The following is a 15,453-nucleotide window of genomic DNA, read 5'->3' as shown; positions in this document are numbered from 1 at the left end:
AAGAAAAATATACATAATAAACAGTAATATTAGAGAACACAATGTAAAATAGTCATACTGGAGGTCCTAATATTAAAGCTTTTCTAACTGGACAACAAGTAAAAGTCTCAAAAACAAAACAAAACTATGAAATTCAATTCCATGAACAAACAGAGAGTGCTGTCACAGATTTCCATGCGAGCCAACTATGTAGTTCTTAGAAGCTAGACAACCTGTAGATTGCATACCACTGATTATTCATGGGATCATACACTACATTGCCAAAGGTATGTGAACACCCCTTCAAATTAGTGGATTTGGCTATTTCAGCCACACCCGTTGCTAATAGGTGTATAAAATCGAGCACACAGCCATGCAATCTCCATAGTCAAACATTAGCAGTAGAATGGCCTCAGAGCTGCCCCGGTCAACTGTAAGTGCTGTCATTTTGAAGTGGAAACAGCTAGGAGCAACAACGGCTCAGCCGTGAAGTGGTAGGCCACACAAGCTCACAGAACGGAACCGACGAGTGCTGAAGCGTGTAGCGCGTATAAATCGTCTGTCCTCGGTTGCAACACTCACTACCGAGTTCCAAACTGCCTCTGGAAGCAACGTCAGCACAATAACTGTTCATTGGGAGATTCATGAAATGGGTTTCCATGGCGAAGAAGCCGCACACAAGCCTAAGATCACCATGCGCAATGCTAAGAGTCGGCTGGAGTGGTGTAAAGCTCGCCGCCATTGGACTCTGGATCAATGGAAACGCGTTCTCTGGAGTCATGAATCACGCTCTACCATCTGGCAGTCCGACGCATGTTTCTGGGTTTGGCAGATGCCAGGAGAACGCTACCTACCCAAATGCATAGTGCCAACTGTAAAGTTTGGTGGAGGAGGAATAATGATCTGGGGCTGTTTTTCATAGTTCGGGCTAGGCCCCTTTGTTTCAGTGAAGGGAAATCTTAACGCTAAAGCATACAATGACATTCTAGACGATTCTGTGCTTGCAACTTTGTGGCAACAGTTTGGGAAGGCCCTTTCCTGTTTCAGCCTGACAATGCCCCCGTGCACAAAGCAAGGTCCATACAGAAATGGTTTGTCGAGATCGGTGTGGAAAAACTTGACTGGCCTGCACAGAGCCCTGACCTCAACCCCATCCAACACCTTTGGGATGAATTGGAACGCCGACTGCGAGCCAGGCCTAATCGCCCAACATCAGTGCCCAACCTCACTAATGCTCTTGTGGCTGAATGGAAGCAAGTCCCCGCAGCAATGTTCCAACATCTAGTGGAAAGCCTTCCCAGAAGCGTGGATGCTGTTATAGCAGCAAAGGGGGGACCAACTCCATATTAATGCCCATGATTTTGGAATGAGATGTTCGACAAGCAGGTGTTCACATACTTTTGGTCATGTAGTGTATGATACGAGCATAGCATACAATGCTTTAAACAGGAGGAAGAGCTTAGTGGTGTGAATAGCCTCTTAGCCCACCGAAACACTTTTTTCAGCTGCTCTTAGTGAAAGGCATTGAGTTAATTTCACTCACAGTGGTCATGCTAAACTTATCTTAGACTTCACTAATAAATGCAGCTACAGTTAACATCAGGAGATATAGACCTAGGGCTAGGCCAATATGTGTGTGCTTAAAGGTCTTGAGTAGCTTTAAGTATCTTGCCGGGTGGTGTGTGATTATCCTGCTCTCTACAGCAACAGGGAGCAGATTGCAGCTGGTCCAGCAGGAGCATTCGGGGTGAAGGACGTTTTTCCAGGATGGAGCAGATGTGGCCCTAAGGCTCTCTGACTAGCTGCTACAGGCTCTGGTGAACAACCATAGCTCAAGGTACTGTACATACTGTGTCTGTCAGTGTCTACCAATTTGTGCCATACATATGGAGTGAAGGCCCTGCAGGCATATTCTGAAAAAATCCCAATGTGTTATTACAAGGGGATAATCAGCTTTTACTTAGCAGGCTGAGTGATTATTGGATGTTGATGCTTAGCCTAATACACGTTAATAACAGGATCATAAAATGTAACCCTAGTTAATTTCAATACTTGTTAAATGCTAGGAAGGAAGAATAGGTTGAGAAATGAGATGCTAATTTGCTGTACAGAAACTAGCCGAGAACAGAGCAAAACAGATAAGGACAGAAGAGGAGAGATAGACTCTGGATATAGGACTGACAGGAAGTCTGTATTTCGCTAAAACATGAATAACACACTCAAGTGGATTTTGCAGAGGGAAAGAAGCCTTTGTATGAAGGTAGAATCATGGCCACAAAGACAATACAAGTCCCTCTGTCATCATTTGAAGTTGTTTACCTTTTTTATCCTCTTTGTAAGTACTGTGGGTTTGGCCATTCAGTTCCTGGTAAGAGCAAAGCACCAGATATAGCCTAGAAAAAACCTTGGGAAACTTTTAGCTGTAATTGCCATTTATATGCATGTAATGTGACAACCTCTGTTTACAGAATTAGCCTAATGGAAAACACAGTTCCTGTTATTTTGTTATTTTGTTCTCTGGCCAGGGCAGTTTGAATAGAAACAGATCATTTGACTAATGACTCTATGTGTAATGAGTCCTATGTGTAGCTAAGGGTGCAGTTCTCTCAAATCTAAAACAGAGAAAATGTGTCACTCCAATCACTGAGTTGAAACTATAGGCCTAAGCATCAACAGGTGGATTGAATGTCTAGGATCCACCATCAAAAAAGTATGTTTGATCTCCAGGAACGTATGAAATTGGCCTTAATTACTTTTGATGTAGGTAAGATAGGAGGACAACTATGAAAATGTCCCTTTTTGTGGCCTACTGTCACAGAATCTGCCGAGGCTGCTCCTCCTCCTTGCTCGGGCAGGTTTCGGCGGTCGTCGTCCCCGGAGTACTAGCTACCACCGTTGTATGTTTCTTTGTTCGTTTGCTTTTGTCTGATTGTTGTACACCTGTGGTTAGTTAGCGTTGATTATGTGTCCTATAAGTTCTTGTTTTGTTAGTCATGTGTTGTGTGTTATTGAGCTTCCTGTCGGTATTGGTTTTCCCTCCTTGTGTTTTAGGAGAGGTTTTCGCACTTGGTGTGCACGTTAGTATTTTTCCTGTTTGTTTACGCCTGTGTGCGTATCGCTCGTCTCCGGGCACTTTTGCTCGTATTTATTCACTAAAGACTGTTGTACGAAGCTTCTGTGTCCTGCGCCTGATTCCCGCACCTTCCACATACAGCACACCTTGACAGAATAACACACCAAGATGGAATCAGCAGGAGCAGCACTAGCATCCGAGTTCCTGGAGGAGCGCGTCCGCGAGCAGAACGACCAGATCAACCACATCGGGACCGCCCTTCAGGACGTAATAAACACTCTGCACCGATGGGAGAACAGAGGGGCACCCACATCTCCCCCTACCTTGCCATCACCATCGGCCAGTCCGCCCATCCAAGCTCCGGAACCCAGTGGGATTCGGCTCTCGCTCCCGAGGGCGTATGATGGTACCGCTGCCGGGTGTCAGGGGTTCCTCCTGCAGGTGGAACTATACCTGGCCACCGTACACCCGGCGCCCTCGGGACACGAGAGCGTTTCCGCCCTCATCTCCTGTCTCACCGGCAAGGCGTTGGAGTGGGCCAACGCCGAATGGAGGAGGATAGATGCCGCCACGATCACATACGCGGAGTTCTCCCGCCGCTTCAGGGCTGTGTTCGACCATCCACCTGAGGGGAAAGCGGCGGGGGAGCGTCTATTCTACCTCCGGCAGGGGAGGAGGAGCGCCAGGAATTTGCACTGGAGTTCCGGACTCTAGCGGCTGACGCAGGGTGGAATGAGCGGGACCTCATCGATCATTATCGTTGTAGTCTTCGGGAGGACGTCCGTCGAGAGCTGGCCTGCAGGGATACTAGTCTCACGTTCGACCAGTTGGTGGACATGTCCATCCGGCTGGACACCCTGCTGGCCACCCGCGGACGTTCTGAGTGGGGTTCGTCCATTCCACCCTCCAGCACCTCCGAGCCGAGCCCTATGGAGCTTGGGGGTGCTGGCGCTAGAGAGAAGAGGGGAAGGAGCACGAGGGGGGCCATCCCCTGCACCAACTGTGGCCGTGGAGGACACACCGCGGCCAGGTGTTGGGGAGGGTCTCCTAGGGGAGAGGACGGCAGGCCCTGCACTGGGGAGTCCTTCCAGGTGAGTAGGCGTCCCACTTACCCAGAGCTCTCTGTTGTGCACTTCTGTATACCTGTGCGATTTCCACAGATTGCACCTCATTCCCAGCATAAGGCGCTAGTAGATTCAGGCAAAGCTGGGAATTTTGTTGATCGTAAATTTTGTTTAGAATTAGGGATTCCCCTACTTCCTGTTGACATCCCATTTCCCGTTCATGCCCTAGATAGCCGTCCGTTGGGATCGGGGTTGATCAGGGAAGTCACAGCGCCACTTAGGATGTGTACGCAGGGGGGTCATGAGGAGACTATCCAGCTATATCTTATCGACTCTCCTGCGTATCCGGTGGTGCTGGGAATTCCCTGGTTGAGTACCCATGATCCTTCTATTTCGTGGCAAGAGAGGGCTCTTAAGGAGTGGTCTGCCCAGTGTGAGAGGAGATGTTTGGGTGTTTCCGTGGGGGCGACCTCGGTGGAGAGTCCAAACCAGGTGTCCTCACTGCGCATTCCCACTGAGTATGAGGATTTGGCACTTGTGTTTAGTAAATCGAGGGCGACGCGTTTGCCTCCTCATAGACAGGGGGATTGTGCGATAGACCTCCAGGCAGGAGCAGCGCTTCCGCGGAGCCATGTGTATCCTCTGTCCCAAGAGGAGAAGAGGGCTATGGAAACTTACATAGCCGAATCTCTAAGACAAGGATACATACGGCCCTCCACTTCTCCTGCGTCCTCGAGCTTCTTTTTGTGAAGAAAAAAGGATGGAGGGTTGCGCCCGTGCATAGATTACCGTAGTCTCAATCAGATCACTGTGAAGTACAGTTATCCACTCCCTCTGATTGCGACCATGACTGAGTCTTTGCACGGAGCCCGTTTCTTCACGAAACTGGATCTCAGGAGCGCATATAACTTGGTGCGCATTAGGGAGGGCGATGAATGGAAAACAGCATTTAGTACCACCTCGGGTCATTACGAGTATCTCGTCATGCCATACGGGTTGATGAATGCTCCTTCAGTCTTCCAATCCTTCGTGGATGAGATTTTCAGGGACATGCAGGGGCAGGGTGTGGTCATGTACATAGATGACATCCTGGTTTACTCGCCTACCCGAGACGAGCATGTAGCCCTGGTGCGTCGTGTGTTGGGTAGGCTGTTGGAGCACGACCTGTATGTCAAGGCAGAGAAATGTCTGTTTTTCCAGGAGTCGGTCTCCTTTCTGGGTTATCAGTTATCCGCGTCAGGGGTGAAGATGGAGGTTGACCGGGTGTCAGCCGTGCCTAATTGGCAAACCCCAACCACCGTGAAAGAGGTGCAGCGGTTCTTGGGTTTTGCTAATTACTACCGGAGGTTTATCCGGGGTTTTGGACAGGTGGCAGCTCCCATAACGTCTCTTCTGAAGGGGGGTCCGGTGCGATTGCAGTGGTCAGCGGAGGCGGACAGGGCATTTGGGAGACTGAAGGCCCTGTTTACCTCGGCTCCAGTGCTTGCGCATCCGGATCCCGCCTTACCATTTCAGGTAGAGGTAGACGCGTCTGAGGCCGGTATAGGGGCCGTGCTATCACAACGGTCCGGCACGCCACCTAAACTCCGCCCCTGTGCTTTCTACTCTAAAAAGCTCAGCCCGGCGGAGCGGAATTATGACGTAGGAGACAGGGAGCTGTTAGCCGTGGTTCAAGCCCTAAAGGTGTGGAGACATTGGCTTGAGGGGGCTCAACACCCTTTTCTCATTTTGACTGACCACCGTAACCTGGAGTACATTCGGGCAGCTAGGAGACTGAACCCTCGCCAGGCTCGGTGGAACATGTTTCTAACCCGGTTTGTATTTAAAATCACGTACATCCCTGGGTCCCAGAACGGTAAGGCAGACGCCCTGTCCCGGCGGTATGACACAGAGGAGAGGTCCGTTGAGCCCACTTCCTTACTGCCGGAGTCTTGTCTAGTGGCACCGGTAGTGTGGGAGGTCGATGCTGAAATCGGTGGGTCGGACGTACGTTCCGCTCGAGGTTCGGGATCGACTTATTTATTGGGCTCACACGTCACCCTCCTCTGGACATCCAGGTATTGGCCGGACAGTGCACTGCCTTAGCGCTAAGTACTGGTGGCCAACGTTAGCCAGGGATGTGAGGGTTTATGTCTCCTCCTGTTCGGTGTGCGCCCAGTGTAAGGCGCCCAGACATCTGCCCAGGGGTAAGTTACAACCCCTGCCCGTTCCCATAACGACCCTGGTCTCACCTCTCGGTGGACTTTGTTACAGACCTTCCCCCTCTCAGGGGAATACCACCATACTGGTCGTTGTGGATCGGTTCTCTAAAGCCTGTCGTCTTCTCCCAATGCCAGGTCTTCCCACTGCCTTGCAGACCGCTGAGGCACTATTCACCCACGTCTTCCGGCATTACGGGGTACCCGAGGATATAGTGTCTGATCGAGGTCCCCAGTTCACCTCCCGAGTCTGGAGAGCGTTCATGGAGCGCCTGGGGGTCTCGGTGAGCCTTACCTCGGGGTACCATCCGGAGAGTAATGGGCAGGTAGAACGTGTGAACCAGGATGTGGGTAGGTTTCTGAGGTCGTATTGCCAGGGCCGGCCGGAGGAGTGGGCGAGGTATATTCCCTGGGCAGAGATGGCCCAGAATTCTCTTTGCCACTCCTCCACCAACCTAACCCCTTTCCAATGTGTGTTAGGTTACCAGCCGGTTCTGGCACCGTGGCATCAGAGCCAGATCGAGGCCCCTGCGGTGGATGAGTGGGTAGGGCGCTCGGAGGAGACGTGGAACGCTGCACACGTCCATCTGCAGCGGGCCATCCGTTGACAAAAAGCGAGCGTCGATCTCCACCGCAGTGAGGGGCCGGTGTACGCACCTGGAGATCGAGTCTGGCTCTCGACCAGAAACCTACCCCTCCGCCTGCCCTGTCGGAAGCTGGGTCGGCGGTTTGTAGGGCCCTTTAAAGTCCTGAGGAGATTGAACGAGGTGTGTTACAGGTTACTACTACCTATTGAGTATAAGAATATTAACCCCTCGTTCCATGTGTCTCTTCTCAGGCCAGTGGTAGCTGGTCCACTCCAGGAAGGTGAGATAGCAGAGACTCCTCCGCCCCATTGGACATCGAGGGGGCTCCGGCGCACACAGTTCGGTCCATCTTGGATTCGAGACGTCGGATGGGGGTCTCCAATATCTTGTGGAGTGGGAGGGGTACGGCCCGGAGGAGCGGTGCTGGGTGCCGAGGAGGGACATCCTAGACCCGTCTCTCCTGACTGAGTTCCACCGTAGTCACCCTACGCGCCCTGCACCGTGTCCTCCTGGTCGTCCCCGAGGCCGGGGTCGGCGCACGGCTGGAGCCGCACGTCAAGGGGGGGGGGTACTGTCAGGGAATCTGCCGAGGCTGCTCCTCCTCCTTGCTCGGGCAGGTTTCGGCGGTCGTCGTCCCCGGAGTACTAGCTACCACCGTTGTATGTTTCTATGTTCGTTTGCTTTTGTCTGATTGTTGTACACCTGTGGTTAGTTAGCGTTGATTATGTGTCCTATAAGTTCTCGTTTTGTTAGTCATGTGTTGTGTGTTATTGAGCTTCCTGTCTTCGTGTCGGTATTGGTTTTCCCTCCTTGTGTTTTAGGAGAGGTTTTCGCACTTGGTGTGCACGTTAGTATTTTTCCTGTTTGTTTACGCCTGTGTGCGTATCGCTCGTCTCCGGGCACTTTTGCTCGTATTTATTCACTAAAGACTGTTGTACGAAGCTTCTGTGTCCTGCGCCTGATTCCCGCACCTTCCACATACAGCACACCTTGACACCTACTCTAAAAGAAGAAAAAAGTGGCTACTCTGTAGCCTACAGTCTTGCATCAGCAGGCCTAACATTAAAAATGTGAAGTTACAGTGCATTCGGAAAGTATTCAGACCCCTTGACTTTTTCCACATTTTGTTACGTTACAGCCTTATTCTAAAATTGATTAAATAGTTTTTTTCTCCTCATCAATTTACACACAATACCCCATAATGACAAAGCAAAAACATGTTTTTAGACATTTGTGCAAATTTATTAAATATAAAAAACCTGAAATATCACATTTACATAAGTATTCAAACCCTTTCCTCAATTCTTTGTTGAAGCACCTTTGGCAGCGATTACAGCCTAGAGTCTTCTTGAGTATGACGCTACAAGCTTGGCACACCTGTATCTGTGGAGTTTCTCCCATTCTTCTCTGCAGATCCTCTCAAGCTCTGTCAGGTTGGATGGGGAGCGTCGCTGCACAGCTATTTTCAGGTCTCTCCAGAGATGTTAGATCGGGTTCAAGTCTGGGCTCTGGCTGGGCCACTCAAGGACATTCAGAGACTTGTCGCGAAGCCACTCCTGCGTTGTCTTGGCTGTGTGCTTAGGGTTGTTGTCCTGTTGGAAGGTGAACCTTCTCCCCAGTCTGAGGTCCTGATTGTTCTGGAGAAGGTTTTCATCAAGGATCTCTCTGTACATTGCTCCGTTCATCTTTCCCTCGATCCTGACTAGTCTCCCAGTCCATGCTGCTGAAAAACACCCCCACAGCATGATGCTGCCACCCCCATGCTTCACAGTAGGGATGGTGCCAGGTTTCCTCCAGACGTGATGCTTGGCATTCAGACCAAAGAGTTCAGTCTTGGTTTCATCAGACCAGAGAATCTTGTTAGGTGCCTTTTGGAAAACTCCAAGCAGGCTGTCATGTGCCTTTTACTGAGGAGTGGCTTCCGTCTGGCCACTCTACCATAAAGGCCTGATTGGAGGAGTGCTGCAGAGATGGTGGTCCTTCTGGAAGGTTCTCCCATCTCCACAGAGGAACTCTGGAGCTCCCCCGATTGCTCAGTTTGGCCGGGAGGCCAGCTCTAGGAAGAGTCTTGGTGGTTCCAAACTTCTTCCATTTAAGGATGGAGGCCACTGTGTTCTTGGGGACCTTCAATGCTGCAGACATTTTTTGGTACCCTTCCCCAGATCTGTGCCTCGACACAATCCTGTCTCGGAGTCCATTTTAGAATAAGGCTGTAATGTAACAAAATCAATCAAGTCAAGGGGTCTGAATACTTTCCTAAGGCACTGTATCTACAGATTTATGGGGTAGAAATTGTTTTGGACATTTGTGTCATGTGGCACTGGTATCCAATTGACTTTCCCTGGTGAATGATTTGTTATTGTATTAAGCCTACCCCTATATGGAAATGTATTAAAAACTATTCCTCGTAATTGGAAAATAATATGTCTACTACTGTGTTAGAATACAGTTTTTCACTTTGCCAATGAGTGACGTTTAAAAACGTTATATCTCTATGACCTCAAAATACACTACATGACCAAAAGTATGTGGACACCTACTTGTCGAACACCTCATTACAAAATCATGGGCATTAATATGGAGTTGGTCCCCCCTTTGCTGCTATAACTGCCTCCACTCTTCTGGGAAGGTTTTCCACTAGATGTTGGAATATTGCTGCGGGGACTTGCTTCCATTCAGGCACAAGAGCATTAGTGAGGTTGGGCACTGATGTTGGGCGATTAGGCCTGGCTCGCAGTCAGCGTTCAAATTCATCCCAAAGGTGTTTGATGGGGTTAAGGTCAGGGCTCTGTGCAGGCCAGTCAAGTTCTTCCACACCGATCTCGACAAAACATTTCTGTATGGACCCCGCTTTGTGCATGGGGGCATTGTCATGCTGAAACAGGAAAGGGCCTTCCCCAAACTGTTGCCACAAAGTTGGAAGCACAGAATCGTCTAGAATGTCATTGTATGCTGTAGCGTTAAGATTTCCCTTCACTGGAACTAAGGGGCCTAGCCCGAACCATGAAAAACAGCCCCAGACCATTATTCCTCCTCCACCAAACTTTACAGTTGGCACTATGCATTGGGGCCAGAGTATGTGAGCGGAGAGGAGCTGGAGCGGAGCGAGAAGCGGAGCGTGCCCAATTTGACTGGAGCGTGGAGCGAGATTCCCAAAGGCTGGAGCGTCGGCCTTCTCGCCTGCTCCAATTTCGCTCCAGTAGCGCTCCAGTAGCAATCACTTCACGAGCTCAGGGCATGCCCGCCCCAGCAAGCATTTGCAGTCTACTTGTGTGCTGCTATAGCCCCTTGCTTTAGCTACTGTCATGGAGTTCACAAAATATTTTCATAAAGAAACTGATAAAACACACAGGTGCTAAATCAAGGTGACTTACAAAGATGAGGACCAAGAGCAAGAGATGGAGTGTGGTGATGTAGTGTCCACAACTAAATAATCATGGTGTACTTACTATGTGCACATGCTAAAAGAAAGGAACGAGGTGGGTGTGTCATTGTAGTAAAGTATTTATAAACTAAAAATCAGATCTCTTAAACGTTTCGTTAATTTTCGTTCTATTATCTATACAATAGGCCATAATTGATTTTGGCCCAATATGCCTGGCATATTCCCACGTTCAAGGAGCTTTCCATTTTGATTGGGTTATTTTGCCTAATAACCTTTAGGCCTACCTATAGAAAGAAAAAAAAAAACTTTGCATCTCTGCCCAGCCTGGCAAGAGTGCCCAAAAGGATGTTTAGCATCCCCAGTGGCTCTGCAAGTGTGGAGAGGATATTCTCCGCTGCTGGCCGGCTCTCCAGGCACCATCACATGAGCCTGAAGCCACAGACTGGCCAAACTAAAAATTAATTCTAAAAATTAATTCAAAGGCACTAAGTCATTTTTTGTTTAATTTGTATTTAATTCTAAGTAAGTCACAGTCTATATGCACAATTTATAGACTATAATGATTTAATACAACGAAATGTTGTTTAAATGCTGAGCGTTTTATGTCCCTACCAGCCTAGTGTGTATATCTTTGTAGGCTATAGCCTTGAAATAATATAGCCTAAATAATTCATTTTCATTCCTTCTTAGGCTCCCTGTCTGGCTCCTGACCTATTTAGAGTGTTTATATGCTGTTTAATATGACATTTGAAATTATGTTCGCTTCTTACATTCACCTTTTCATGTTTATTCAAATACTTTTAATTCAAATCCATATGGTTTGGTTTCTAAACATAAAAACCAATTGTAGGTCCAGGTAGTCACAAAAATAGATAGGTGTTGGTTATTGTGATTTTAATGAATGGAGCAAATTTGGAGCGGGAGTTTTTTTTTTCCTGTGAGCACAGAGCGTTTTTTTCCCCCTTGCGACAGAGCACCACTCATGCTGACTAGACCAGGAGTGCGGGCGTCCACGTGCGCCTTCCCGCGCATGTTGATTTTGTCCATCCACACCAGACAAGATCAGGACACGCAGGTTGAAATATCAAAACGAACTCTGAACCAACTATATTAATTTGGGGACAGGTCTAAATGCATTAAACATTCATGGCAATTTAGCTAGCTAGATTGCTGTTGCTAGCTAATTTGTCCTGGGATATAAACATTGGCTTGTTATTTTAACTGAAATGCACAAGGTCCTCTACTCCGACAATTAATCCACAGATAAAAGGGTAAACCGAGTTAGTTTCTAGTAATCTCTCCTCCGTCAGTCTTCTTCTTTTGACTTTATATGGCGGTTGGCAACCAACTTTAAGGTGCATTTCCACCACCAACTGGACTGGAGTAGGGACCTCAGTTCATCTTTCAATCACCCAGGTGGGTTTATGCTACTAAAAACCAATGAGGAGATGGGAGAGGCGGGACTTGCAGCACGTCAAGCGTCACAAATAGAACCAAGTTCTATTTTAGTCCCTGGCTACGCAGACGCTCATTGACACACGCGAGCAGTTTGGATGCAATGATTGAATAACATGTATGTGTAAATGTATTTTGCAACGCTGACGTTGCTTCCAGAGGCAGTTTGGAACTCGGTAGTGAGTGTTGCAACCAAGGACAGATTATTTTTATGTGCTATGCTCTTCAGCACTCGGCGGTCCCTTTCTGTGAGCTTGTGTGGCCTACCACTTCGCAGCTGACCTGTTGTTGCTCCTAGACATTTCCACTTCAAGATAAGAGCACTTACAGATGACAGGGGCAGCTCTAGCAGGGCAGAGATTTGATGAACTGACTTTTTTATGTGCTATGCTCTTCAGCACTCGGCGGTCCCTTTCTGTGAGCTTGTGTGGCCTACCACTTCGCAGCTGACCCGTTGTTGCTCCTAGACATTTCCACTTCAAGATAAGAGCACTTACAGATGACAGGGGCAGCTCTAGCAGGGCAGAGATTTGATGAACTGACTTGTTGGAAAGGTGGCATCCTATGACGGTGCCACGTTGAAAGTCACTGAGCTCTTCACTGAGGCCATCCTACTGCCAATGTTTGTCTATGGAGATTGCATGGCTGTGTGCTCAATTTTATACACCTGTCAGCAACGGATGTGGCTGAAATAGCCGAATCCGATAATTTTAAGGGGTGTTCACATACTTTTGTATATATAGTGTATTTTCAAATGGGTCCTCCACCACATTCATGTGTCAAAACAGCAGGTTTCTCGCCAACAGCACCAAATGTTTACATCAAAGACTAAATGTACGCAATCGTTGCCACCATGGCACTTGGCACAATATCAATCAATATAAATCAAAGTAGCCTATATGCCAACTAAGACTGTATAAAACTTCAGGACGTCAAAAGCCACAACGTTGTGATCATTTCGACTGTGGAACATCATCATCACATTGATTTAGGTTCGATAGACAGACCATAACCGCAAGAGGACTTCAAAGCATTATGTTTTTCAAAAGCAAACCCACGCAGTCGCCAAATTTCCATTATATAAAGCGGAAGTTATAAAGACACAATGAATACGTTTTACATTTTAGTAGTTCAGTTATAGCGAGATGCGGCGCTACATCTGGAAACAAGCAGAAAGTATATTGCACACCCCAAAAATATAAGAACGGCAAATTCTTAGATAGAATAGCGAAATACTGTAGGCCTACCTTTTCTACAAAACTCCCGTAAATCCATGCAGCAACTTGTCCACTTTTCTTGATGTTCAGTCGTTGCCCAACTTGTAGGAATTTGGGACTCTGCTGTGACGTTGAAGGATACTATGGAGCGGGGAACAGAGTAGAGAGATTATGGGAGGATGGAGGCGTCTGTTTTCCTGAGGAATGCGGGGACGCCCAGTGGTATGCTAGACTTCATGCTGGTTTCTATGGAGCCGATATCTTTTCTACAAAGTATCCTCCTGTTTATTTTTCAGTCCACTTGTAATAACATGATGACACGATGTATCAACTATCAATTATACAATGTAGTATCAGATACTGACTCAATGTAACAGGGACAGTTGAATCACTTTATCTTTAGGGTGAAATGTGTGTTGAACTCAACAGACACATTCTGCATTATTTCTAAATACTGACTCAAGCGCAAAGAGAGGGGACATATACTGTATTTCACAACTATTTTCTATTACACTCCCTCTACTTCATTGTCAAACAAGTTCAGAAGACATTTGAATGCCATCTGAACCATCATGTTGCCTGACCAGAGGTTTAAGGAGTTGGGCAACTACTAACACTACTACTAATATTAATAATAGACTAGCCTATAGTCTTTATTTAACATTAATTAAGCCAAAGTAGGCAGAGTTGAATAGCTTTGTGGTCACCTCCATGCTTTGTGTAATGCATTCACATCTAGCCCCCCGGAGGCCATTCCCTAGACTTCAATTACAAGCTGGTGAGGTTGGGAACATTCCATTTAAATTAATCTTCACTGTATAATTGTTCTAGTTTCTTATCATTTATATGCATGACCATCATAAGCTTGTGTCAAGCATCCACATGGGCACAGTAACAGAACACAAAACACTGTTGTTGGCTTCTCTGAGCCAATAGAGGAGTCTCTTCTGCAGACAGGATATATTGTGCTATTCAGAAGGGGTACAACTTCACTGAGTAGCTCATATCTGTGTAGTAATTCAATAGGAATAACATTGTATTAACACATTGTTGAATGGTCCTTATTCAACTTGTAGTAACAATAACCCCTAAACTCAATTTCTACACAATAACAAAGCAATTATTAAATTGTGTTACTAAAATGATATAAGACCAAGATACAAGTTCATACTCAGAGGGTTATATATGAACGCTGCTTGGTAGAGAAGAAGCCCCACTTTCCCATCAGTCAACAGTGTGAAACTTAAATAATCTAAAATTCATGCATTTCTTGCTGTGCAAGAGGAATCATGTCTTCGGAAACAATTATTTGTAGGTTTGATTGAATAGGGCCCTGTACTGTAGGTTTCACTGTTGGTGTGTACCTAAACCCAGGAACCTGATCAGCCAATCAGCCCCCTAGGGGGTCAGCTGTTCCAGGGATTTGCTGTCCTCGTCAAAGAACCTGTGTGTGTGTGTGTTGCTCTGACATCTAGGCTGCCTTGCTGCACACAACACCAGGAAGGAGGAGGGACAGGCACGGGGTCCGGCCGGGGCATGATGCTGCTGAGTCGGCACCATGGTCCCTCTGCCCCAGGGAACCCAATACTTAAGGCCACCGAGACCAATGCCAAGAATGCTAGGCATTCGGTGACACATTTCCGTAGCATTTTGCGGGTTCTCACCAGTGCAGTACGGTATTAACAGTGCAGCAGGTTTTAACACGACACCGACTGGGGCGCTCTGGGGAGAATGCCCACAGCCACAGCCATCTGTTTTCACTTGAAAGAAGACACTTTTGATGGTGCACTTGATCCGTTTAATCATCTTAATACTGTCGCTGATCATCATGGCAGGCAAACCTCTGACAAGCAGAAATGATTTAATCCAACTAAAATGACTTAATTCAAACAGACATGGAGGAATGTAATTACTATGTCATATTAGCTTCAGGTATATTAGCCGATCGTGGATTACTCATAAACAGTTAATTAAATTGTGCACAAACTGCAATATGCAGTAGGCTATACTCCAATGTTTACAGGCCCAGTAAAAAAACAAATGAATGTAAAATCTGAAACATTATTTCACAGAGATTCAGGATAGAGTCGCATTGACCAGTAATATAAAGTTTAAACACTTTTTACATACATTTCTACTAAAAACATATAGTACAGATATCGGTGTAAACAGTACATTATGATCAGTGTACAGTGCGTCGTGATCAGTCAATTGGAATGGCACATCAAAAATAAGTTGAAGTGCTGAAAATGTGTTTGGCAAACATTCAGGGGTATGATCTATAGAGTTTAAGCTGCAACAACATAAGAAGCCAACTTTCTGTGTCTCATAGTAAATGTTTAAGTCAATGTTTTGGCACGCAGTAGATTAAACATCATCTTTCAGTGTGGGGTCTTTATCTCTGAGAACACGGGGGCCAGTATGAAAAATGTATGCACTCACTAATTGGAAGTCGCTCTGGATAAGAGCGTCTGCTAAATGACTAAACTGTAACT

General features: G+C 47.0%; 1 protein-coding gene across 1 annotated transcript in view; it reads right to left on the bottom strand.

Annotated features, from left to right (window-relative positions):
- LOC121532314 (solute carrier family 45 member 3-like) overlaps window positions 1-13,066 on the bottom strand; it is a 114,653-nt gene extending 101,587 nt beyond the window's left edge. Inside the window, exon 1 of the mRNA XM_041838181.2 lies at window positions 12,989-13,066. The gene's annotated coding sequence lies outside the window, so the exon portion shown is untranslated. The remainder of the gene's footprint in view (window positions 1-12,988) is intronic.
- Between the last annotated feature and the right edge of the window lie 2,387 nt (window positions 13,067-15,453).

Source organism: Coregonus clupeaformis, chromosome 19 (genome assembly GCF_020615455.1).
Source record: "Coregonus clupeaformis isolate EN_2021a chromosome 19, ASM2061545v1, whole genome shotgun sequence".
NCBI lineage: Eukaryota > Metazoa > Chordata > Actinopteri > Salmoniformes > Salmonidae > Coregonus > Coregonus clupeaformis.
The sequence above is the reverse complement of the archived record's forward strand: the minus strand, read 5'-3'. Positions and strand labels throughout refer to the sequence as shown.